Genomic DNA, 27,176 nt, shown 5'->3' with positions numbered 1-27,176 from the left:
ATTGCCAATGAGAACTCATCTTATAAGGGTGTGCATGATCATCACACTGCAGTCAGACCTAAAACTGTTTCCCCAATATAAAGTCTGGAAGCACTGTTAGTGACTTTGAAAACACACTTATCAACAGAAACACATTGTCATCCATATTAACTGTGATTAGTGGTTGCAACAAAGGGTAGACACTTTGCAAGGTAGCTCTGGGTTAGCTGCCAATCGTACAGCTCAGTTGGGATTTGTTTGTAGCATTGGACACAGATTTTATAGTACAAAAGAGATGTACACGGAATCCAAACCCACGATCAAGTACCATTCAACACATACTATTAAGGGGTAACCAAATATTTATTTAAGGCTAACCATAGATGAGGAAACTGAGGGAAAAATCTTACCTACCCTAATCTACCCTGACTACTCATTACCCACAACTGTCCCTAACTAACCTAAGCTACACTTACTTATCACATGTAACGAAAAGTTCTAAACATCTACCACCCCCCACCCCCCTTATGAGGCGGGACACATGGAGGACAACACATACTAACCTAAACACATACTATACTATCCTATTCAAATATATATTTTTTTGGTAAATGTTTTTTTAATTTTTTATTTTTACACACAAGAACCCCAACATAGCCCAACACCCACCCACCCACACATGTAATAAGTCAAAAAAGAAACAAGCAGGACCCCCTGCCCCCCACCCACTAACACTGACTAAACTAACAGCCTATACTAACCTAACACTAAGCCCCCTAAGCCCACTAAGTATAAGAACAAGGAAAGAGGAGGGAGGGGACGGTATCATGTCCATCTATTCAACTGTCTAGAGGTTGGCCCTCCGGAGGGTCCTCTTGATATCCTTGACCCGCCGTTTAATGTGCCGCACGTCCCGGCTCAGGTGGCTCACCTTGCGCAGCACTTTGTCCATCTTGTTTTCAAGTCTATTGAAGGCTGCAGGGTCAACAGCTGGAGCAGTGGCAGTCTGGGTACCGGTGGAGGAGGTCTGTGTGGGCTGTCCTGCACTGGTGGCAATTCTGGGGCCAGGAAGTGCAGCAGATGTAGATTTAACTGAGGCAGCTGTGGGTGGGGCCACCAGGCTCAGATTGGTGGTTGTTTCTGTGGTGGCGGGCACAGTAGGCCCACCCTGTGGGAAGGCTCGCCATGCCCCGGAGGCACGTTCCTGGCGATATCGTCGGGCCATCCCCTGGAACCCCGACTCCACCAGCAGGATGTGCTAGTATCGCATGGCCCGATGCTGAAATTCACGGACCTAGTCTGGAGTCATGTTAGCTGCTGTGAAGACAAATGCAGATATGCCACATTAGTAACTGCATTGTGTGAAACAGCACAGCAAGTTAATCAGGCAATACATCTACTGTACTTCTAACAGCTCATATCACGATACAGAGCATTGAATGTCCCCGAGGAAGTACATGGCAGGCCAGACAACAAAGGTCACATCACACAAAGCACATTCATAACCCACAAGATGGGTAACAACTGGCTTTGACTTGCAATCTGAGTTCTGACAGTTAACATCTAAGAATCATGCTGCATATCCTCCACCAAGAGCTGGGCTACAAATGTCAGTGTACGGAAAGCAAAACTAAAGCCACATGGTCTGCAAGTTGTAACTGGACTTTCCAGTATGGTATCAAGTGCCAAACCTGAGTGTGTATACTAGTATGCAACCAAACCGTCAGTTCTTCACAGGTATGTGTAACATACTGATAGCATCAATACTAGGTACCCCATTCACAAACCCATGGCCGTGTTTGAGGGGGGGCGGTGGATACACAACTATAATTTGCCAACAACATGTACACCGAGGAGTGTATAGGCTAATCCACACGTTTGTCTCTACAGGCACACCACAGGTAAGGTCTATCTACAATTTGGAGTCAGCAACCCCTAGAGCACTCATAGGGTCAGACATGTCAGGAAAATCAGAACTTAGTACACAACATATACTTCCAGTGAGGCCTGACTTACATCAGACACAGAGTTGCTAGAACACCCATGATCAAGAATTGCATGCACACCTAGGCCATTACACTCAGGTTCCATAGGCTTGATGCACTACATGTGGAATTACATGATGCTAGGAGGTTCTACCTACTGTTTCAAAATTACGTAGGTAAATAGTGAAGCAGATGTCTATTGGGAAGCTATTAGCTCCACCAATCTTAGAGAATGTGGGTCTGACAGGCTGACTAAATAGGGGCTGACTTCCATTGCGACTCTTGGTGATACAAGTGTCAGAGACATGACTATCCCCTGTACTCACAGTGGGGCCTACAGGGATGTCCTACAATCCCTACATGATACCATTGGATACGCATTGGCTAACTCAAAACATGTGAAAACTACATTCCCACTCATGGAACAAGTGAAAAACTTGCCCACAGCATCACACCTTGCTATGCGTCCAACTCACACGAGTCCATAACCAGCAAACACAACACATAACAGACATATCAACACTTACTGTAGTGGTCGGGGTCCTCAAATGTCGCCACCTCTCCCACAGTGTAGGGCGCCGGTCCACCTGTAAGGTATGGAAGGAAGAAATGTGCTCAAAATCTGTGCACAGTGCAACATTTTCAGTATCATTTGCAATGTGTAGGCCGAATAAGTAAATGGCAGCCATTCAGACATGATGGTACTGCATCTGATATTTTACGGCCAACTTGTACATAGCATGGGTCTCCTGTGACAGTTACACACATATCTGCACACATACATTGGCCCTAACTATCATGTGGTTGCAAACATGCCCCATAATTGGTGAGCACTAAAAAATATGGAGTGTAATCGTCTCCTCATGTGCATCCAAGAGAAACATCCAACGCCTGGTTACTTGAGGACTGCATTACCAGTCAAACATGCCTTGTGGCCATGACACATTTAGTGCACATAGGCCCAATGTACAGAGGGAGGGGCAGGGACTCCTGTAAGCCATCCTGTTGTTACAGTATAGTCAATTGATGTGGCCCAGCTATGGTGATTTGCACCAACCATGGAAATGTAAAGCCATGTGCATACACTTGGACTGCCATCCATATTTGGATTGTGGCTCCACTAATTCCAACAAACATCTTAAGATGTTAGCTGAGGGCACCTTACACATTTACACAATGTATTCAAATCATGAACTGACATTTATCCTAAAAGATTAAGAAACACAATAATCCCACACATTCATAGTACTTCTGTGAACACTTTCCTTCCACTCTCACCAGACTCACATGAGACCAATGTTTGAGCCACTTTGCTATTATAAATTGTCGTGAAGGCAGCACTAATTTTCAGCATCATGTAGAGATTCTAAAGTCAGTCTAGCAATTGCGTCAACATAGCTGGCCTAAATGTTGGTACATCTGTACTTCTCTGTCAATAATACCCTATATAGACATGATTGGCTCCTATTTTGTTAGTTGTGCTGACAGAAAGGCCGCACCAATTTCCTTCATGGTAAAGTTGCCTGTAAGTTTGCTGAGCACGTGCTACCTGACAGCTAGAAATTGTTAGGCTTGCCATAGTGCATCAATGATCCCCTCATATGTCCCCACAATTACACACAGCCATCAAGTTAGCTGGCAGACATTGCACTAATCCACTGATGTCACTACAGAGCATTCATTTGTGCACAATAACAATAGTCATACTCACCAACAGTGCCACCAATCATGATTCCCAGGTGGTCCAAGAGATCCTGCTCCCTGGTGATGAGGTCAGCCCACCGGTGCTTCAGCTGGTGGTCACTCCTCTGGCTGGCATACACACAGTGCAGGTGATGCAGCACCTTTCCCCACTGGATTCTGCGCGCCTCTGTCGGCTACCCCTGTATGACCCTGCCCCCTGCCTGGATCATGAGCGGCAAGAAATGTGTCACCAGCCAGATGAAGCCCCCCAACTCATCTTCCCCCATCCTGCCAAGATGTGGCCTACCAGACATACTTATAATTGAAGAGAAGGAATAGGGGTAAAAGAAATAGAAAGGGGAAATGGGTGAAAGTAGGGGTAAAAAGACAGAAAAAAAGTAAACCTAAACACTAAAAGAGCCCAACTATCCCCAAATTAACACTACCCACAACAGACTCCCACAAACAAGAAATACACAAGATAAATGGACAAATGTAGACAAAACACAGTACTACAGTATACACAAACAAAATGTATTTCACAAAAGAACTTTACAGATAGCACACAGGACAAATACAGCACAAAATCTCTGGACAACACTCTCTACACAGCCACACAGTCTAGAAGGATCATAGACTGCAAAGTGAAAGTGAAAGTACACCCACTGTACATAATCTGTAAACAGGATATCCTATCACATCACTTCCTGAATGAAAAGTCCCACCTTTTTCGCGTTATGCGTCATTTTTTGTTGCACAAAACTGTATTTGCGTCATTTTTTTTGACGCGCAGACGTGAATATTAACCCGCATCCACATAATGATACATGGACTGTACAAATATCTGGATGCGGGCTATATTTCTCTCCTGTGCGTCAAATAAAATGACGCAAATACAGTTTTGGTAAACAAAAAATGACACACACCGCTAGGGACATCAAAATTACAGTGCATTAACTGGTTTGGGGCATTTTTACTTGTTTTTTTGGTTATTTTACATTTGGAACACATCAGTGATTGGCTAATTGAAGACAGTATGGTGTTGATGGTGTATGTTCACATGTGTGACATCATACTGCAGCGGAACATCATCCACAACACCCTTCACAGTATGTTTACAGTTGGCTGACGTCATAGATGGTCATAAGTGTGGCCTACATATATGTGTGGCACAAATTGTGCATGTTTGCCATAAGGAGAGGATAGCAATGTGACGCACATATGTACAATACCTAATTGCCTTTGGCTCAAAGTGTGTGCTTTGACAACTAATTTGTTGGTTGACCAGGTGTGTGTGTACATCACATGAAGCATTATTGTACATTTGGTTGTATGAATGTGACGTCCATGTGTCCAACCCTAAGATGCAAATAAAAATTGGAATGAGCAAGGGCATGTGTTGGTCATATATGTAACAACACCCGCAAAGTATACTTCCAAGTTTTAGGGTCACGTAGACACCACATGTGACATAGCATGCACCAGATGGATGGCAGACACATGTTCATGTCAAAGGTCCACAATTTCTACATCCTATGTCCTAGAGTATTGGTAAGAGCTTCCTGGGCACTAGTTGATGAATCCCACAGTGAGTCATACACATGCATTGAGGAAGTGGGTACCATGTTGTTTGCACAGACAGACAAGGGTCAATCTCATATGTATGATGACACCACAGTTGAGGCCATAGAAGTAAGCCCCAACTATCAAGTGGCTGTGGTGGGCCAGCATACAAGACAGCACGTGTCCACATATTTCCAGTGATCATTTGCACATAGGTGTCTTGTTCATGTGTGTGGTCCAATAATGATCCTGTAGATTTTTTGGGATGTAATTTGTCACAGTTCAGACCAGGACTCATCATGAGTCAGTGGCAGCTATTCCTGTAACTACTGAGTATCCTTTGTTGATCAATGTGAGTAAAGTAGATGTGGACATGTGAACGGTCCCACCCTGTCACTAAAGACGTGTAATGAGACAGTCAACAGGGCAACCTTGGTGTGCTGAGTGAGATAATGTCTCAATTGTCATGTTCCGGCAGATGTCATTACAACATTTGTACACAGGTTGGCCTCTGCACTTCCCACTGCATCTGGGAACATCATAGCCTCTGTGCTGTTTATTCTCGCAGCTATTCACCACACACGGCCCATCACTATGTTGTGCGCACTGTGATGCTGTGTGTGAACTGTCATGGTTCTGACATTTGTGTATTAGTCATGTACATTATCAGACGTTGCTGGTTGTGCTGAAAACCCCGTACCCAAGCCCTGCCTATGACCCTGGGACACTGTCACACTTTGTCATTCATACATAAATGCAACCCAGAAAAGGGATGGGCCATGAATTTTTGCATTTCCAAGAGGATTTAACTCAAATGGTACAGTTAAAAGGCAGATGATGCTACACAATGTATTTGTGTATGCATGGTAGAAGCCCATGCCCAATGCCCCCTGATGAATGGGAGGTTTGCTAACGCAAGTGTGGTACATATGTAGACACAGGGATACTTTAGTGTGACGCACAGACAGTTGCCAGTCAGGCTGACAGAATGCAAGATGATTCAGGAGCCAGCTACTGGACAAGTTACATAATCAGTGGTCTCACTGAGACTGGAGGACAAACTAGACAGTTGACATGTCAATCTGTGTATGTCCTGTGTTTTTGAAGGTGACAAATGAACCCAAGGGTTGTGTTACACGGCTTAATTACTATCAATGGTTGACGATGTATTTGACATAATAGCAACTCCTATGCTGTTCCAGGCATCATCAGGGGCAGTGCTTTTTGTAATGGGTGGTGTGCATGGAGGTGATCACAGGTGTGGGCTGCATCTGTTTCTCACCAGTCCTGTAGGTGAGACTTGCATTCTAAGGGCCAACAGACATTTTCACAAGGGGAAGCAATCTACATGTGATAACAGGGCTTTGAAACTAGAAGACAGTGTATAAATTGACCTGCTCGTCCTTGCAGTCAGATGTTCTTTGACAATGGCATACCTTAGGAAAGGGTGTAGCACACTGGTTTGCTAATGTTGGTCTGTGTTTGTAGAGGAGGTATTATCAGGGTACACATCTTAGTATTCCAGGGACCTCTTCCGACAGGTGGGTTGTGACCAGGTGCATGGGTGTGTCAGGAGTTAGAAAATGGGCTGACATGTACATGGAATGTCATGTGCGCAATGCATGTCATATGTGTGGCACTTGTGCTGTCTATGTTCTGCTTCTATGAAACTCTAGTCACAGATATTCCTTGCAAATATTGGATGCAGTTGGACTAACTGCTGTCAAGGGTCTTGTCAGACATTCCTGTTAGTGATGCCAAAGCACATTGACTGCCTCATGTATGAGGCTTGTTTTCCCATTATTGAGTGATGGTGTCATAGCCTGCGTATACCAGCAGCTGTGTTCTGTAGTTCCCCCTCCTGTTTCAGGCCAGCATCCTCATCTTCCTCCTCTTCAGGCATGTGTGGCTCTGGTTCCAGGAGGGGAATGTTTCTTCTGATACAAATGTTGTGCAATATTGCACATGTGAGGATGATCCTACAGACCATCTCAGGGGAATATAGGAGGCTACCACCAGTGATGTCGAGGCAGCGGAACCTTGACTTGAGGATGCCGAAGGTCCGCTCGTCAATGCTGCATGTCCTCCTATGGGCCTCGTTGTATGCATGCTCTGCAGCTTTACTCGGGTTGCCAAATGGTGTCATAATTCATGGCTGGATGCCATACCCCTGATCAGCTGCAAGAGAAAATGAATGGGATCATGTTGATGTAGATGGCACTATTGAAAAGACCTTTAATGGCAGTAGTTGTCTTGTGTTGTCTGTGACTCTTTTGTGTACTAATGTGACATCCTATGCTTGTAGGCTATTCCATCTGCATTGTGTTGTTTCCTTGGCTGAACAAGTGTTTGTCTGCTAACCGTTTGTCAGCAGTATGTTTTGGGATTTGCAGTACAGTGTGCCCTCCCTAGCATTGTGACTTGTGATACAGGTGTCCGTGTGTCTTCACTGGAGGTGAGATGATAGTTCCATGGCCAGTTAAAATTTAAAGTGTTGTTAACAAGTTCATATCAAAGTACCCTGGACATCCCATGCCTTTAGACTTAGGCAATGTATTAATGTAAAGGTCATTGGGACACTTACAATTTGCAAGGTGACATTTAGGCAACCACACTCATTGACGTCTTCACATTAGGCTGTACAGTAAATTCCGATGTGTGACAGGTTCAATTAAACATGGCTAGCGATGTCACGACCTCAGTGTGCTCCTGTCGACATGTTGCTGTTGTGGTGTATGTGTTGTGTGTCCTAGAGGGTTGCTGTGCAGTGTGTAAATCAGTAGGTTTTTGTACTTACCAACAAGTAGTCCATTGCCATACCGTCCATCCTGGAAGTGTTGATTGATGGTGCAGTGACGGAAGATGTATGAGTCATGTACACTCCCAGGATATTTAGCCACGATGTTGGTGATCAATCCGTGGTGATCGACTATGGCCTGCACGTTGATGGAATGTGTGTGCTTCCTGTTGCGGTAGAGGTGTTCAGTTGCAGCAGGTGGCACAAGGCGTACATGTGTGCAGTCGATTGCACCAAGGACGTGTGGGAAGCCACTGATTGCGTAGAACCCCTGTTTAGTTTCCTGCTGCTTCTGCAGTGTGTTAGGGAAGCAGATGTGGCGGGGTGTCAGTCGAATGATGGCGTCCAGTACTTTGGGCAAAAAGGCGGAGAATGATGGTTGTGATATTCCGCCAACCAGGGCACCAGTTGTTTGAAAAGAGCCACTTGCCAGCATATGAAGTACGGCAAGCAGCTTTGTTTCTGTTGGGATGGTGCGGGTGTCACCAAAGTGGGGGCTAACTGCTGTTCAATGTTTTGTAGCAGCTGCTGAATGGCCTGCCAGTTCAACCGGTACCTCTGTATGATGTCGTGTTCCCTGAGGCCCTGAAGGGTTGTTCTTGGGCAGAATATCCTCTCCTGCCTTCTGCGCTGCCTTTGGGGGCCCTGCTGGTGTTGTTGTAGCTGCTGTTGTTGCTGCTGGGCTCTGCGTCTGCGTGCATGCTGGATTAGAATCACCTCCATGGCTCCCTGTTCTGCTCTGCTGCTCTGCTGTTTGTTCTGTGTGTTCTGATTAAATACAGGTGTGTTTGCCCCATTTTAACGCCTGCCCTGACCCAGGCGTTAATTTTTTACGCAAATCGGGCTGTGCGTCATTTTCTGGCTCCGCCTCCCGGCCGTGTGTTATTTTTGCCCGAAAGCATAAATACGACGCACGGCCCTTTAAGCCATTTTTTGGACGGGAACGCCTACCTTGCATATAATTAACGCAAGGCGGGTTGCCGCATCCAAAAAATGACGCACACGGCGGAATTTTGTCATCCGTGGGCTCGGGCGTCAAAGTTTAAATACGGGGCAACATTTGCGCTGATTGTACGTCAAAAATTTTGACGCACAATCGGCGCAGACGGAGTATAAATATGCCCCTTAATTTCAAACACTTCACCAATTTAGCATTATTTATAAACTTGGAAACATGACATAATGCATCATGTACACCAGTGCATCAAAGCTAAGAGAAACGTTAGATTTTGACTTTTCTGCACAATCATTCACCCTGTGCTGCATTAATTAGCGCACAAAGAAAATGCTAAAGGCCTCTCAGAGGTGTGTGCATATGCAGACAGGAGTACTCACCTGGCCAAGAACTTTGTTGCTTACAATGCAGGGCCACCTGCACCATGATGCAAGGTTGCCTGTGTTGGTGATAGGCAGGTAAAAGTACCTGTGCCTCAGGGACTGAGAAAGAGGTCTTCCCAAACAGTTGGTCCAGGTTAAACGCACATTCCTTGGTAAGGACCTTAAGCTACCTCTCGGAGAACTTCAACTGTCTGTTCCTACTGCTCCCAGCATCCTTCTTCCCTTCCTCAGCATCCATGATGTTCACTGGAGACGGTGTATTGTACTGGCAGCAGTAAGGCAGGGCACTCCTTGCTTCTAGGAGTGGTTTAGGCCTCTGGCTTGTGGCCACCCCCTGTAATCTTCATCCACCTGGGATCTGACATCATCCTTCTGCTGCCAGAAAGCTCTATTTCCAAAATTGTGATTTCCTATTAGGAAATTGCAATTTTTTGATTTCCTAATTTGTGATTTCGCTATTGGGAAATCGCAGGTTACATACATTCCAATTTGCGATTCCCAAATAGCGATTTCTACAGATTTGCTATTTGGGAATTTCACAAATATGGGCCTTAATCTCCCCATGCCTGCAAAAAATGAATGAATATGTCCTTGTGAGATATCGATGGTGCTCATGTAAAGTGCTCCAGTGCCTTCGAGTAGAGTTTGGGCTATGTAAAACTGAAGAAAAAAACGGTATCTTGCATCAAAAGCATGTGCGTTGCACAAAGCAACATTCACATGTAAGGAAGACGCACAAGCGGGCACAGACCCCAAGCTCCCTCTCATAGAACTTCACCTTTCTCTCGCTGCTACTCTCAGCATCCTTGTTCCCCTCTTCAGCAACCGTGGTGTTCACTGGAGACAGTGTGTTGGTATTGGCAGCAGTGACGCAGGGCACTCCTTGCTTCCAGTAGCTGTTTAGGTCTCTGGCTTGTGGCCACACCTTGCAATCATCCTCCACCTGGGCCACAAAGCTCTATTTACAAAATTGCAATTTCCTATTAGGAATTGGTAATTTTGTGAATTCATTATTAGGAAATTACAGGTTAGGTACATTCCAATTTGCAGTTCCCAAATAGCGATTTCTACGGATTTGCTATTTGGGAATTGCAAATTGGGAATGTCATACATATGGAACTTTATCCCCCCGTGCCTACATAAAATGAATGTGTCCTTATGTAATACAGCTGGTGCTCATGTAAAGTGCCCTTCGAGTAGAGTTTGGGCTATAATATAGCCGCTATATAAAACTACAAAAAAATGGTGGCTTGCGTCAAAAGCCATGTGTGTGCTGCACAAAGCAACATTCTCATAATTATCACTTAAGGAAGATGCACAAGCAGGCAGAGACACTTCTTTAAACACACAAATGGACACTTCAAGAAGTCGCAGAAGAAATTGTTCCTCATAATTAGTGACAAAGCTGGATTTCTGTGAATCCTCACAACTAGCTGGATTTGGCTATGCCGATGGACACTTTCAGCACAGCACAAAGCACTGGTATAGTCGCATTGCAGATGCTTTTCAAACAATTTTGTGGCGTGTCCTGGATAGTAAAGCAACAGGCCCCAGGGAATACATTAGTGCACAGTCAATGGGAATGAGTTACACATGGGATAATTCTGCAACATGCATGCAAGAATATACATACATATTTTATCTGATGCAAAACAAAGAGCAAACATTAATTCTTTGACTATTCATTTTTTCTCCACGGGTGAATAATTATGCCCATGACAAAGACCCTTCTGCTAAAACATTATTATTGTGGTTTGACGATTGTCATGTCAGACTGTATGTGGTTGCAGATCGGAGCTCTGTGAACGATCTTCTTTGGAATGTCCACGTTTCCCCCTTGGTTTGTGCGGAATGCTTAAAGAGCTGGGAAAGTACAGTGGTGACTGATTATGTAGATGATGTATGAGTGAATGGATGCCTGATTATATTATAGGCTGTTCTGTGGGGTCTGGAAAATCCACCCCAAACTCAGATAACCAATTGGAGGAAATGCAGGAGTGGTGGCAGGCAGGCACTTCATGCCATGCTCAGTCTTAAGAGCGTGACAGCCTGCACAGGAGTAAACTTTATGGTAGACGTGCACTCGGTTTTCTCCCTTCTAGACCTAGTTGAACTATAATAACAACTCTCACCTCGCCCCTTACTCCATTAGAACTCTGGTGGATAGTGTAGGAACTCCTTCAGGGAGGGATAGCTGAGGGGGAGGCCTTCGGAGATATAACTTACTCAACATGGCAGGGAAGACTCTCTGGATCCTTATCTGGAATGGGAAGTGTGATGTCTGCGCTCCACCGCAGTGTAAGGCTTGTCTGTCTTAGTTCCCAGATGTGCTCTGCGATGTAGGGCTGCAAATCGTGCCTGGTTTTGTACTCCTGCGTATTCTTTAATGTGTTTCTTTTACTATGCTAGTCAGTTTATGCTTCCAGCCCCATTTTAAGGGAAATGCTCTTGTAGGTCGCATTTCCTACCCACTTGACTCAGCTGCTCTTATATAGAGTCACATGGAGCTCTTTCTGCTAGTAAATACTTTTACAAATGCGAAATGTACTTGTCTATCATGGAAACATTGGTTTGGGCTGGTAAAAAACCTATTTGTGCATATAAAAGAAAATTTGGGAATTAGGCCCCATTTATTTATTATTTTCCCTTTGATTGGGGTACAGCTAGGTTGTGCATCCAACTGTAGTTAAATATTAAATGAATGGATTAAAGTTTGAATATATGAGAACAGCCAGAGGAGGATCTTGTGAATGCTGACTTCGATGGCTCCTAGCATGGGCAAGGACGAATAAATGCGTTTTTAGATCTCATATTACAGGGAATGCTCTTCCTTCGAGGTGATTAGTCAGCGCCATACATGCATTGGCAAAAGCCTCTCTTTACCAACAGAAAGGGTCAGGCTTTAGGGATGGCTTCTAATGAAACAGCTGTGCATTTTACAGCTCACTTCTTCCTAGCAATAAAAAAATATTAGCTCCGAGGTATCCCATGCCGATCATCCCACAGGGGCGTAATTGTGCCTTGAGGTGAAGCTATTACCAGGGGAATTCTTGCTATTCATGCCTCTGTGCCTTGGAGGCACACAGCCAAGTAGGTGACCTCTCTTCTATTTACCATCAAATTGCATCTTGTATAGGAGATGCCGATGACACTTTGGTTGACCTTACAGAGAAATATTGCCAGATAATGATCTTCCCAAGGGCAGCTTTTGAGCCACCTGGTACCTGAATTTGTGAGCTACAATCGAGGCAGATAAACAAAGTTGTAAAGTCAAGTTGCACCTAGTAGTGGCCTCCATTCAGGTCAGTATGAAATGTGTACAGTAATGATAACGGTAATGTAATACGCCGCCCACCTCACTTGCATGGAATAGAAAGTAATCACTTAAAGATGATTAGAGGTTAAGCTGTGCTTCAATTAATAATGAAGGCAATGTTTATGCTTTCCAGAAGAGAAGAAATGTTTGTCTTTAGGAGTCCAAAAGTATAATTCATATACATGGCGCGCTATGTAACACTGAAACACGAGAAACATTATCATATACAATAGGTGTAGAAATCTGTTTTCAGATCTAAAGGTTTGAATTAATGAAAGGAAACTGGAGTGCAGCCTAGTCTATCATCGATTGAAACACAAATATACAGCTGGGAAACCATATGCTTACTTCCTGTACATTTGGCAAGAGCCATTTGGGAGACGGGCTTTATTGGCCTCTAATTTCTGAGTCCCAGACCGTGTTCGATGGGCCATAAGGCTGACAGGTCCTATTCGTCCCATGCCAAAGTGGTCTAGATCATTTCCTGAGGTTTGTCTTACTTCGGCTCTGTAAGCTGGGCTAAGTACACCCTTTCAGCACTTGACACTCCAGTAGTGAGGACCAACAGCCAGCGTTTCCCAAGGAGATAGTATGGGGGAAGCAAAATCTCAGAATGCAACAGACGGACTAAAATGCAGGCCGTGCCTAGAAACTTCGTCCCTTTGCACAACAGAATTTGCAGTTCCACTCATCACTTCTGCCATCCAGCAGCCCTTTGCAAACATGGCCATCACTGAATTTCTAGGGATGGCCCTCTCTCGATCTTCCCCCATTTTAGTGTTTGGACCTCAACCCTCCAGCCATAGGACACAGCCTGAGACTTACAGGGTCCTGACAGCCTGTGAGAGGCATGAGCAGAGCAACCAAGAGATATAGGGGCAGATTTATCAAGGGCTTGCACTGATGTTGCATCACATAGTGTGATGCAATGGCGATGCAAGCAGTAAGTCATATTTAAGAAACAAAGCACCAGCACAAATGTGTAGTTTTTGACAATTGTGTCATGCAAAAGCTGTGTTGAATCCTGCTGTGTCACAGAGGAATTAATTAATGCAATGTATGCATGTCCATGCAAAATTCAGTGCAATGGTAATGCAATGGAATTAAGTCAATACACTTCCACTGTTTGGGAAAGCTGACTCCACAATCCATCTTTCTCCATCCTAAACCAAGGGACATCCAAAATGGATCTCTCTGGTCCCAGTACGCAGATCCTGAAAACACACAGAGTCCTACTACCATATAACTGCTGCACACTCACTGAACATACACACACTTGACATGCAGACAGAATGTCATGCATGGATTTGGGGCTCACAGTGAAGTAGACATTTATTTGAGAGAGAGGTCAGAAGAGAATACTCTCTTTGACACTGAGAAAAAGGTCTGGTCACACTAATGATTCACAAAAATTAAAAATGCTGTGATCATCTCTTCATGTGACTCATCCAGGGCATGGACAGTGCTTGAAACAGTGCTTTTAAATACACATCTTGAAGAATTATCGGAAAATTATGTAGATGGGAAATTGTATTGTCATATATTGAATCTATGCAGAACATCACTTAATATTTTAGTAATGGATTGGTGTATGGAAATCCAGACATGCAATTAATCAATCAGTGCCCCATTCTCCCTTTTCACCAGCTCTTCCACTACTCTCCTCATCATTCCAATTTGTATTCTTCAGATATACTTCTTAGGGCATTGGTCAGAGTGAAAGAAGAATGATGATATGCCAGAATTGATGCTGTACAATTGTATGATGTTCTACCACCAGGCAGTGAAAACTCAAAATTAGAGCCCTGTGTTCCTGAATTGTAAAACATGCCATGGCCTAAATGGCATATTCTTACACCTATAAATATGTAATGTTTTTTAACGTAAAATCTGAATGTTGTAATTACAGGTGTTTACAAACATACTGGTACTCATTTTACAAAATTTAGAACTAGGATCCAACTTGTAAATGAAAGGTTACATAAGGATTTCTACAGCAGATGAAATAAAACCAGTGGTTTGATCTGATCCAAAAATATGAAATAAGTGGAGCGTGCATACAACAGATAGAAAAGTAAAGATGGATTTTGATAAGCCAGCACCAGTGCCCCATTGCAGAGCCATGGAGTAGATCTTGGCACTGGAGGGCTTTCCCTGGGACTCCACTAATCTCGTGTCCACCACCACCTCCACTGGCTCTGCACTCGAGGAATTTGGCCTAATCCTGGTGGAGATCCGAGAGTCCCATTCTACATTAGAGCACAAAAATGATACTCTGGCCCTCGATTTGGTGGTCCTCAGAGAAGACTAGCAAAAGCTACGTGACAGGATCCACCAACACACTTCCATGCTGCAGGATATCACCTCAAGGGTCAAAATGATGTCTATGCTAAACATGTTGGACTCTGGACCCTTTCGAACAACATCAGCAAGATTTGCTGGCATTTCACAGGGCACAGTATCCGTGTTTTTACCATCTGTGTTGGATGCCATATTCAAACTGACCCACAAATACCTCCTCTTCCCCAAAACTAACCAACAGCAATTGGATACCAAGCAAGGGTTCTACAATATTGCAGTATTCCCACTTGTGCTTGGTGCCATAGATTGCACACATGTGCAATTTGTGTCCCCTGCAGCTACTTCACACATCTACAGGAACCACAAACATAATTATTCTACAGATATCCAGGCAATAGTGGACCATCAGGGACTCTTCATAAAAACTACTCACAAAATACCCTAGAAGTGGCTATGATGCCTGAAATTTCCACCACAGTCTCATTAATGAGAGGTTTCAGAATGGTAGATAAGGGAATGGACTAATGATTGGTAATGAACGCAGATTGTTCCTAAAGTTTTGTAATTTGGGAGGAATGTCTGAATACCCATCTTTGTGTTTGTGTTTGGATCATGTGTGATTTGCACCTAGTGGTATTTCACTCAGATACCTAGCTAAGTATGTCCCATTGTGTGATTCCCTCACAGATTCTGAAATGGGTGTATGAAAATTCACAGAGTGCTAGGTATTGTGTCCTGTCATACTGTGTGAGGGATCAGAATCACAATTTGTTTAATTTAATTGACAACTAATGACTTGTAATCTAGAATCAAAAGACCAACCTCAAACATATTTGAGAAGTGTGTCTGTGTGCAATGCTGCATCAAGGTGGGAATATCTGTTAATTACCTTAATTTAAAAATGTTGTTGCCTAATTTTTGTTAGCCCAGGTATGTATTTCACACATGGAAATATATCTGACTGCTGATCTATTTTTAGTACCACAAATTGTATAAGAACAGCAAATTCAATGACTGTCATGAACTGAAAGTGTAGGCACAAACAATGTTACAAATCTGTACGCTAGGTACATGTGTGAGACTGAAAGAGCATTTACCTACCATTACAACATTCAAACTCAAAATAATATTCATACACAATAGGAGACATTGATATTTTTTGTTAATGTAATAGATGTTACATTCATGCCTCAAGCTAGCTACACTTGCTGCATCTCAGCCTATCTAACTAATTGTTACACAATGATTAAATTGGCTAAGACAGAAGTCATAGAGCAGGAACAAACCTGGGATATATTATAACCAAGCTAAAGTATCACAGTGTATGTGAGAAAAGCAAGCAAACACAAATGATGGACGGAATGTGGAACCAATCAAACATTCACCCCAAGTCACAGATCTGGGTTTCATCCATCAATTCTTTTGCTCACTATGCCACCCCAGTTTGGACCACCATATGGAAATCAGTCTTAACCCTGTTCCCGATGGGAACAATCCAGCCCGAACTGCCAGGTCCTCCCTGGACCAAAAACAAGCATCCTGGGACTGGTTTCAGGTTATCACTATTCATCAGCCAGGCTAGCTTGAATCCAGTTGCATAGTGAGCCCAGGACCCACATCTGGGCATACCCGACGCACTTAGGGCAAGAAAAGCTAGCAAACACAAATAATGGATGGAATGTGAAACCAATCAAATATTCAGCCCAAGTCACAGATCTGGGTTTAATTCATCAATTCTTTTGCTCACTATGCCACCCTGGTTTGGATCCAGACATATGCAAATCAGTCTTGACCCTGTTACCTATGGGAACAGTATAGCCCGAACTGCCAGGCCAGGTCCTCCCTGAACTAGATACAAGCATCCTAGGACCGGTTTCAGGGTATCACCCTTCATCAGCCAGGCTAGCTTGAATCCAGTGGCATAGTGAGTCCGGGACCCATGTCTGGGCATACCCAACGCACTTAGGGCAGGAAAAGCAAGCAAACACAAATGATGGACGTATTGTGGAACCAATCAAACATTCATCCCAATCACAGATTTGGGTTTAATCCATCAATTCTTTTGCTCACTATGTCACCCAAGTTTGGACCCAGCCATATGCAAATTAGTCTTGACCCTGTCACAGTGTATGTACCACAACTTTTTAACATTCTCATGATAAAGAAATGGTGTAAGAATCAAGAAATATAAGTACTGAATCACAAATATATAACAAGCATTTGCAATGCAATGGGTCTCGTGTTTGCTCGAGTTAAAGCTATTAACCTTGTAAACTCCTAACCGGACTTTTCTTGCCACATAAACTGAAAAGTAAAACAGTTTCACATAAGCTAGCTGATGGCTGCCATGAGCGCAAAGCAAACACACAAAAGGAAACAGAAGTTAGCTTGCAGTGAAACATATCGGCAAAAGTGCAATTATCCATGTAACCGGAAAAGTGCAATTATCCACATAAGTGGCAAAAGTTCAAATATCCATGTAACAGGGTCGATGTCATGCAAAGCACTCTACTACTGCCCAGCGAGATCACGCTGCCTCCGAAATAAAGAGAAAAAGTAGTGCAGAAACCATGCAGAGAACATGGAGCCTCCTATGTTTTCAGTAGTTGGCCGGTGCGCTTGAGGTGGGCTAAACACTGGAAAAGGCATGACATATGCATGCCTTTCACCAATGAAATCAAGCTAATTTTAAAAGGCAAGCCCACGAACAAACCAAACTGAAGAGCTTGACATGGGCTTGGTTAAAAGCCCACAGAGGGATTACACCAGGACAGAGTGCTTTGAACTCAATCCTAAAAATCACATACATACACTTTCTAACAGAATGTGTACTGTACAGGTCTGTTGGTCCAAGTCAGTGCTTCATGCATTATTTGGTCCCAAGCAAAAACAGACTCCATTTCAATTCCTATGTGTTACTCTAAGTTCATCTAGACAACTTGCTATACCTAAAATAATACCTGAAGGGTGACTAATCGATATTTAAATATCCATTTCATATGTGAAATTACGGAAAATGTTAATAAGCAAGTACACAAATTTAATTGTATTTATGCTCTGCAATACCATGCAGGCAAGCAAGCCCACCATGGTTGTAAATATATCACATGTTTGTGTAAGTGTCAAACTTATTGTCACTATTACAACCTATATCTCTCTAAATACCTGCAAAGTGTTCCATTTAAAGTTGGTTAAGTTGCATACATATAGTACCGAGTCACATATAGCTGATTTAAATAGTCAAATATGCTTATCATATCTAGCTTTTGTCTACACATGATAATCCTCATGTTGAAGTGTTGCATCCTTTGCATGCTATACAATATGTACAATTGAACAAGATTTTTCTAACAAACATGTATAAGGCAATGTTCAACAATACTTAAGAAATATCAGTGTTAAATAAAACAAAATGTATTTGATATTGCCTGCATACACATATGTAGAAGTCACAAAGAATACCATCATTGACTTGTCATGTTTACTCTTTCCAGGTGACCAGGGATGTGATTTGCTCCCATTGCTAATGACCCCATTCCAAATCCACAAACGGATGGCCAGAAGAAATACAATGCAGCTCTGTCAATATCTCGCAAAGTGGTGGAGCGCATGTTTGGGATACTAAAGTCCATCTTCAGGTCCCTGGACCAATCAGGGGGCAGACTACTGTAGTCACCTACCATGGTCCACCAAATCACCTTAGCCTACGCAATACTACACAATATCTGTGTAAGGACCAATGTCCCCTTGAACTATGAGGGTGCAATCCCACCTGTTCAGGAACAGAAAAAAGACTCTAATGGAGAGATAGTCTACACTATGGCTGGGCGTCAGAGACAGAACAAATAGTGGCAATTTTTTTTGACTAAGCACATGAAAATGATGGTAATAATGACTGGAATTATGTGAAAGTACCATCCAATAAAATACTTTTAAAAACCCATTCAATGTGTGGTGTTTGTGAGTATGTCAAGGTACCTATTTTAATTGCTCACATCTTCTCAGCTAGTTTGGCCACTGTAAATCTCAAGAGGAGGAGTGTGGAGGTGGGGGCGGGGTACAGAGACAGAGGGGCGGGGAGAAAATAAATAAATAAATACACTTACCTTTACCAAGATGCTGCCATCTCCTGCCACATAACTCATTGCTCCTCTTCCTTCAATGTGGTGTCCCAGCATTCAGTGGGACACCAGCACAGGCCCTCCAGCAATCCTGGCACTGCTTCCATGCTGAATCTAGCATTAAAGTAGCATCAGGATTGGCCTAAGGGTCTTGGACTGCTGCTCAGAAACAACCATGGGATCTCTGCAGTTTCTCCACTCCGACTGTTCAATTCAGCCGGGCTTTGAAAAACTTAAGTGTGCATGTGAGTTGGGCTGGCCTGAGACAGCCAGACAAACACACATATGCACCTAGTTATTTAGCTGTGGGCCTGAGGTCTGTGCCCTCTCACCTAGTTATATTTCACTGTTATTCCTTTTATTATTTTAGCAAAGCTTCATTTTAGTGGAGATGTTTTTATTCCTTTTATCAGTTGCACTTCCAAGCAGAATTTGTTATTCCTTTCTTTGCACAACATTTTCATCCTGTGCTCAACAAAAAGGCTGTGCACAATAGTTTACCGGGTATTGAAGGTCCAAAGAGTACATTGTCTACCCTACACAGAAAAATATGTGTGGTCACGTCAGGGCAGTTCTTAATAAAAACAGATATGTTATTATAAAACATCACACTGCCCACACCATCTTAGAGGGGACATTCCAGTCAGCCTGCCATCTCATGCTGCACATTGTCTCATTTTCTGCTGAAACTCTGTGTTTCCTCTTTGTCTATGAGGGAGGACTTCTAACAGACCTCTATTTTACCTCTGAACATAGGTATGAGGATTAGGCTTCCTTCCTGGGACTGGATGGGCGGATTTGAGCTGTCACTGCTATTTGCTCTCATGTAGAAACTTAATAGTGAAGGTAGGGATATTAGATACACTATTGTGACAATATGGTGGGACTCTTCCTGTGCTTCACTTTCTTGGTCACTGATGTAATAGTGTTGTGTTTCATTATCATCATAATCACAATGCATGCCTTTTTACATAGAATTCAGTTGCTTCAATAAATGTATTGAACCAAATCCTGCTGATGTTTGCCTTTGCATGTCTGAGACGTATGTAACTGAGAGAAACAGGTAAGATCCGTTCTACCATAAATTCCCTGCGGAGTCTTAGAGTGTCATGCAATAGACTGCCACAAATCACTTTTACCTGTGGCACTTGTGAGGCACTGCTAACTAGTCAAAAGTGTGAGTGTGACAGCTGCCACATGGAGTGGGATCAGACTCATTCCCGTACTGTGGTGCTGCTGCACAAAATCCATCAGTCTCGCTTCTGCAATGGGAAACCTACAACACAAAACAATGTTATGCAGTGCACTGCATGTTAGGGAAAAGGCAGGGTTGCCCCAAATCTCCATAGGTATGTGAGATCACATCCTTTCTCTCTCAAGCAGCACAGTGCAGCACCTCAAGCTGCCTTCCTGTGTTCTGCTGCATGCAAGTGTGCTCAATGTGGCCCCCAGTGTATGATGGATCACAATTCTCTCAAGAGGTCAGTTCCTGAGGCAATCTGATCTGTTTTTCAGATATGGGCTAGCTTGCAGAGTGTCAGCACTTTGCAGGAACAAATGCTACAGCAGATACCATCACTGATCATAGGAGACATCTGTCATGGCCAAAGGCTTATGTTCAGGTGTAGATGTCCATACGTCATTTGTGAATCTTTCATTCATGCACATGTGTGGATCCACAAAAACACATGTGACATGTGGGTTGGAACCAGTGCATCACCTCTGTTGCATGGGGTGGAACCGGTGCATTGCTTCAGTTGCAAAGGTTGAAATGCATAATTTGCTACCATTGCATGGCCCTTAGTGTTTTTGCATAATTACAACTGGGCAGTACATCACGTAATGTACATTTGTGTAGCAATGCATCCATAAAATCAATTCAAATGTCGAGAACCTGTCTGTCACACCCAGGAAATGATGCAATGGGTGCGGCTGAAAACTAGGAGGTAGGAAATGTAAATGCTACTTACACTTTCTGTTGGTGTCTGTTGGTTGGTGCTTATGTGTGGATCCACAAAAACACGTGACACCTCACCAGTGCTGTTTGATGTAAGTTCTACATTCATCCACACTTGATACAACACACTTTTACCATGCTTTGCAGAGCAATTCATGGAGGCTCAAAGGCCAATACCAAAACATACTAAACTGTTGTAGTAGCAGTGCATTGTATTTGTCTAAAAAGTAAAACAAGGGAGATGCTTGTGAAGCATCACATCACTTCAGGAATACAGAGGTGTGTAAGGTGTGAATCATGTATGTCATAATGCAAGCACAAATGAATATGTAGATACACAAATATTGGAAATATGGTGCAATGGTGGTGCTGTTTTGTATTTTTCTTCTAAATGGTAAGAAATGTGTACCCCTGCCATGAGAGCTCAACTGAATTGTATTCTGGATCGCAAATGTCTGTGTCTTCTTATAGGGGAACAATACTAGGTAGATCTGGTAGTGCGTGCTTAGAAAACCATGTGCTGAATGCATGTGCCTGTGCAAGACATACACTGCACAAAAAGTGAAATATGTGAACAGACTGCACATTGCAAATATATGTGTGCTGGTATTGTGTGTTCAAAGTGACACACTCTAGTACAGTAGAAAGGGAGTGTAGTACTGAACAGTGTGCACAGATTGAGTGTGGTTGGTGCATATAGTATGCTGGGGCAGCATGATAAATGTGGTTTACAATACTGGGCACTGAATGTGCTGCGACTGTACACTAAGGGCCAGATGTAGCAAGGGTTTTGCGCCTCGCAAACGGCGAAAAACGCCATTTGCGAGGCGCAAAAGCCTCTACACGATGCAGAAACGCATTTTGCGAGTTGGAACCGACTCGCAAAATGCGTTTCCGACTCGCAAATAGGAAGGGGTGTTCCCTTCCTATTTGAGACTCGCAACGCGATGCAAGTTGATTTGCGACCGCAAAAGCGGTCGCAAATGAACTCGCAGTTACCATCCACTTGAAGTGGATGGTAACTCATTCGCAAACGGGAAGGGGTCCCCATGGGACCCCTTCCCCTTTGTGAATGTACACAAAAATATATTTTCAGAGCAGGCAGTGGTCCATTGGACCACTGCCTGCTCTGAAAAAATCCGAAACAAAAGTTTTTTTGTTTTTTTTCCAAGTGCAGCTCGTTTTCCTTTAAGGAAAACGGGCTGCAGATGGAAAAAAAAAATCTGCTTTATTAAAAAACAGTCACGGACATGGTGGTCTGCTGTCTCCAGCAGGCCACCATCCCCGTGAGTGCCCAGACTCGCAATGGGGTCGCAAACTGCGACCCACCTCATTAATATTAATGAGGTGGGTCTTTGCGACCCCATTGCGAGTCGCAGAAGGTGTCTGAGACACCTTTCTGTATGGCAAATTGCGAGTTACAATTTGCGAGTCGCTCGGACTCGCAAATTGCAAGTCGCAATTTGCTTTGTACCTACATCTGGCCCCAAGTGTAGAAGTTCCTGCACTGCTACATAACATGGAGAACCGTGGGTTCTTATCTGGGTAATGTCATGACTGACTCTGGAAAACTTGAGGAGTAGAGGAATCTTACCAGTCTGAGCTTGATAGTCCAGCAAAGCTGCAAGTTGGATGGGTCATACACTGGAAGATGGGAGAGCCAGGCTGCCTCCTTTCCCTATGTTTTAGGATTGAGTGATGGATCACAAGGAAGGGGCCTGGACACATCCCAGAAAGAGAGAGATTGGGCTGAAAAGGGAATCAAAAAGAGTGGGGCAGAGAGCACAGGATCAACTTTTCAATGGGCATCTGACTGTGCCTGACTGTGGGTACCTTGGTAACTCATATTAATCTTGTTGTGGGATCAATCAGCTTTGGAGTCCTGCCTTTCTGAGATGCCCTACTGCCTGCTGTTAACCTGTCAGGTTGAGTAGGACTGCACATGTATCCCTTGAACCCAGAGTAACTCAAAGGCCTAGCTGGCTGGCACTCCTCAACTGAAGTCTCAGGGACATACATGATTTATAACCAACCTGCTTCTGCACCTGGACCCTGCCATCTTTCAGTCTGCTCTGCTAAGTGGTGCCACCTCAATCCTGTGCCCTTAGAAGCGGGCCTAAGGTGTTTATAGCAGCATAAGTCACGCCTCTTCTGTTGAACTGGTGCAGTGCCTCTGTTTCGTGGGTTGGAACCAGTGCATCACCTCGGTTGCATGGGCTGGAACTGGTGCATTGCCTCAGTTGCAAAGGTTGAAATGCATACTTTGCTACCATTGCATGGCCCTTAGTGTTTTTGCATAATTGCAACTGGGCAGTATAACACGTAATGTACATTTGTGTAGCAATGCATCCATAAAATCAATGCAAATGTCGAGAACCTGACTGTCACACCCAGGAAATGATGCAATGGGTGTGGCTGAAGACTAGGAAGTAGGAAATGTAAATGCTACTTACACTTTCTGTTGGTGTCTGTTGGTTGGTGCTGGTGGATTGTGGAGTGCTGTGAGAGTTCTGAAGGTTTTTTGTCTGTTTCTGGTGTTTTCTGTGTCTGCCCTGTCCATGTTAATTATATTTTGTGTATTCTTTGTGCCTAGGTGTTGTTTTTTGTAATTATTGTATTTGTATTGTTGGGTGTTTGTGTTTTTTGAGATAATAGGTAATTAGGTATAGGTAAGGGTGTGAGGTTTTATAGTTTAGTTTAGTTGGGGAAGGATAGGTAAGGTTGTGCCACTGTGGCCATGTCGTCTGGGAAGGGGAGAGGGAAAATCTTTACAGTGATGGAGGTAGGCTGTCTCATCTGGCTGGTAAAGCATTTCCTGCCACTCATGCTGGCTGCAGGGGGAAGGGTGAGCAAAGGGCACAGAGACCAAGATTGGAAGAATCGATGGGAGTGGGTCATTGGTACATGAGCAAGATGGTCCATGAGTGAGGGCTCCATCTCCAAGCATCATTGGATAGACATCATTGAGCTGGACGCAGATGTGCTGGGCCTGCTGGGAGTGAAGATCGGAGACTCCGTAGGTATGTATTAATATGCATACTCATGTAGTAATGTAGATAACTTTGTCAAGGTACATATCAATATCAACATTTATTTGCAATGTGTGCCTAAAGGTACCATGACACTCCAATGTCATAGTGCTTAGTTAAGATTTGGAAGTGTGTATAGTTGTTCTATATTTGATGCAATGTCTCTATTTTTGTTTTACATGTGGACATTGTACGTTCACTCAAGGTCAAGTTGAGAGTTTCGGGGATAGTGATGCGGAAAGTAAGTGTCATCACTACCTGGTTGTACCTCTGTGACTTGTGTGAGCCATGATAGTCGTAACAGTGTGATGTGTATGGGGAGCTATATATCACCTGCCAACAAATCACTCAGAATCATTAAGCAAACACATCACATGTCAACAGATTATAATGAAAAAAAGGAGGTGTGTCTTTGCAGTGAATCTCAGCCTTGCATCTCTACAATTTCTGATCGGGAGATTAAGGGCTGATCTCATCCCAAGGTAATGGGGTTGGGAGCGTCTCTCATGGACACTGTACTAGCAGATTAGGCTTATCATGCCCAGATCTTGCTTTAGGGTTGGGTTTAGGCATTATTACTAGGAATCGCATTTTTCATGTCATTGCAATATGTTGGAGGTTTTTATATTTACCACTCTCATCCTCACTATTCTGATTCTGTTATTTCCCATTATCATAATCATTGCAGCACATGCATTTTATCATAGATTGCGTTTTTTTCAATAAATATATTGAGAACTGTCCTGCATCTTCTTCATTGCCTGTGTGAGTGTAAGAGACTTATTTCTACTGAGAGAAAAGGGGTGAGATTTGTTACACCACAACGTCCCTGAGAGGTCACCAGAGTCCATGCACTAGACTTCCGGAAATCACCTTTACTACTTAGGGTTTGTACAGCCAGAGAGCCGGGAGGTTTGGGCCGACAGCTTCTAACTGGCGTAAGAGTGACTCAGTCACCTACGTGCAAAAGGGTTGCCACCCCTAATCCAGCAGTCTTGCTGAAAGGCAAAAGTCATTCATGACGTCTACCACACTCTGTTCATAGTGTGTTGGATTTCAACGGGTCATCAACAGTACTAAACATTGATAAATTTCTAGTAAAAACACCAGAAACATTTTCTTTTTCAAACGTGAGGGAAATGTATTCCCCATGTTCAGAGTTTGTATTGCTCAGCATGCTGTGCGCATTGATGCTACACAACAAAGCAAAAGTCAAATGGAAACTATGGTATCTACAAAAGCCCTGCCACACAGTGTTCTTACACTTTTCCCAAGAACAATCGTGACCCACTTCTGTGAATAGGCCCCCGCACATAAAGGGAAAGGCTCCCTAAATACTCTAACACACAAGGAAACATCAAGATTTACCTTGCAAGTTGACCAATTCTGGAAATGTGAGCGGCTTCAGTATTTAGGCCAGGGCCAGTACCTAGGGAAACCTACCAGGCCCAGACCTTTCTGAACAAGGTGCCTAGGATAGTCTGGGGTGGAGTAGCTTTCATGGATCCCAATACTTTTTCTCACACAGAATGCCTTGCAAGCACCATACTGTGACAAAATCATAGATTTTCCTCATATTTCTGTGTAAGAAAATGTGGTTATCTGTAAGGATCCACAAAACTCTTATCACCCAGCTTTCCCACTCTTCTTCCAAAAACCAAAAAAAACGCTACCCGTTTACCAAATATTGTGCATTGAGTGCATTAGGTATATAGGATCTCATAACAGCAATTTAATTGCTGTGATCAGAAATTAGATAAAGGTAAACCAGAATTTCAAAGAAGTCAGAAAACTCCAAAAAATTGATTAATACTACATAAATGTTAAATTACAATATACCAAACTCCAAAAATGGTAGTTGGTGTTATGTGGATATATGTGGAGAGGTCAAATAAAATACAACTGCTTTCAGCCTCAGATGCCCTGATTATGGTTCTCCTAATATTTGGTTCAAGGAGATTAATTCTCGGCTTGTTTAGCCTGGCAGGGTTTTCTAGTTATTAAACTATTGTTGAAAACCAGTTTGTTATAACTGCCATTTGTGACATGACAGGCAACATTGGGTAATTTCAGATTCAACCTACTGCTAGTTAGGGCATTGACCATCCTCTGCAGGAGGCACATTAACCTAACAAACTACCTGCATCCCGTAAACAAAATAACAATCTCTAGAGTAGACACACTATCTCACCAGGTTGTATTTCACAGTACGCCAGTGCCCCTAGAAAGGCTGTAGACTGTAATAAAGTCAGTCAAATACAAGTCAAGCAGGGTGGCTAATTAAAGAAGGTGTGTGCAGAGAGGAGTGGAGTCTAGATGGTGTTTTCTGGTAGAATCCCCTCTAATGACCTTTGGTCTTGTAAGGTGTTTTTATAGGGAACATGTTATTGTTTGTGGGGTATGCTTTTGGCAAAGGCTGGCCATCAGCCGAAACTTTCACAGCAGCTAGCATCTCATTATCTAACTTTGTGTGAGAACGAGTTACTGCAGCAAAACAAGCCATAGCAACTGCAGATGTGGCAGCTTCATCAGTCAAAGTGTTTCCTACAAAGTATACTCCTATACGTTGATGGCCCAATGTATGTACAACATGAGCCTCTGGTAGTTTGTCCTTAAGATCAGCTACCATTATCCACAGAGTTCTGTGTTTGATGGTGTTCCCCTTGCAGTCTCTGAAACCGTTTACACACCAGTGATTAAGATAATCACTGTAGGACTGGACACAATAATATGAATCACACACTATTATTGTGATCTGTCTAGGATCTATATGTTCCAGTGCCAAAATAAAAACCTTGAGCTCTGTCAGTTGGGCTGTGCAGCCCCCTAGGGTCTGCGTGTAGGTATCCTGAGGGTGGAAAACACCATCCCTCATTACACTGCTCATGCTGTGCAAGCAGCTGAGTATTGATGTTTAGTGCCTACAGCTGGCTGTGCTAAACTGTCAGTGTAAATGACTGTTTGGTATTGGTCAAGTGGTAAGATAATATTATGTGCGGGGTACTCCTGTTCTTTTTGGAGAAACATTTGTGTTTGTAGTTTTTGGTCAAAGATGTAGTCAACATCAGTGGCAGTCAGGGAGGTTGCCCATTGAATCCAGCGTGGAT

This window comes from Pleurodeles waltl, chromosome 4_1 (assembly GCF_031143425.1).
Source record: "Pleurodeles waltl isolate 20211129_DDA chromosome 4_1, aPleWal1.hap1.20221129, whole genome shotgun sequence".
NCBI classification, from domain to species: domain Eukaryota; kingdom Metazoa; phylum Chordata; class Amphibia; order Caudata; family Salamandridae; genus Pleurodeles; species Pleurodeles waltl.
Note: the sequence above shows the minus strand (reverse complement) of the source record.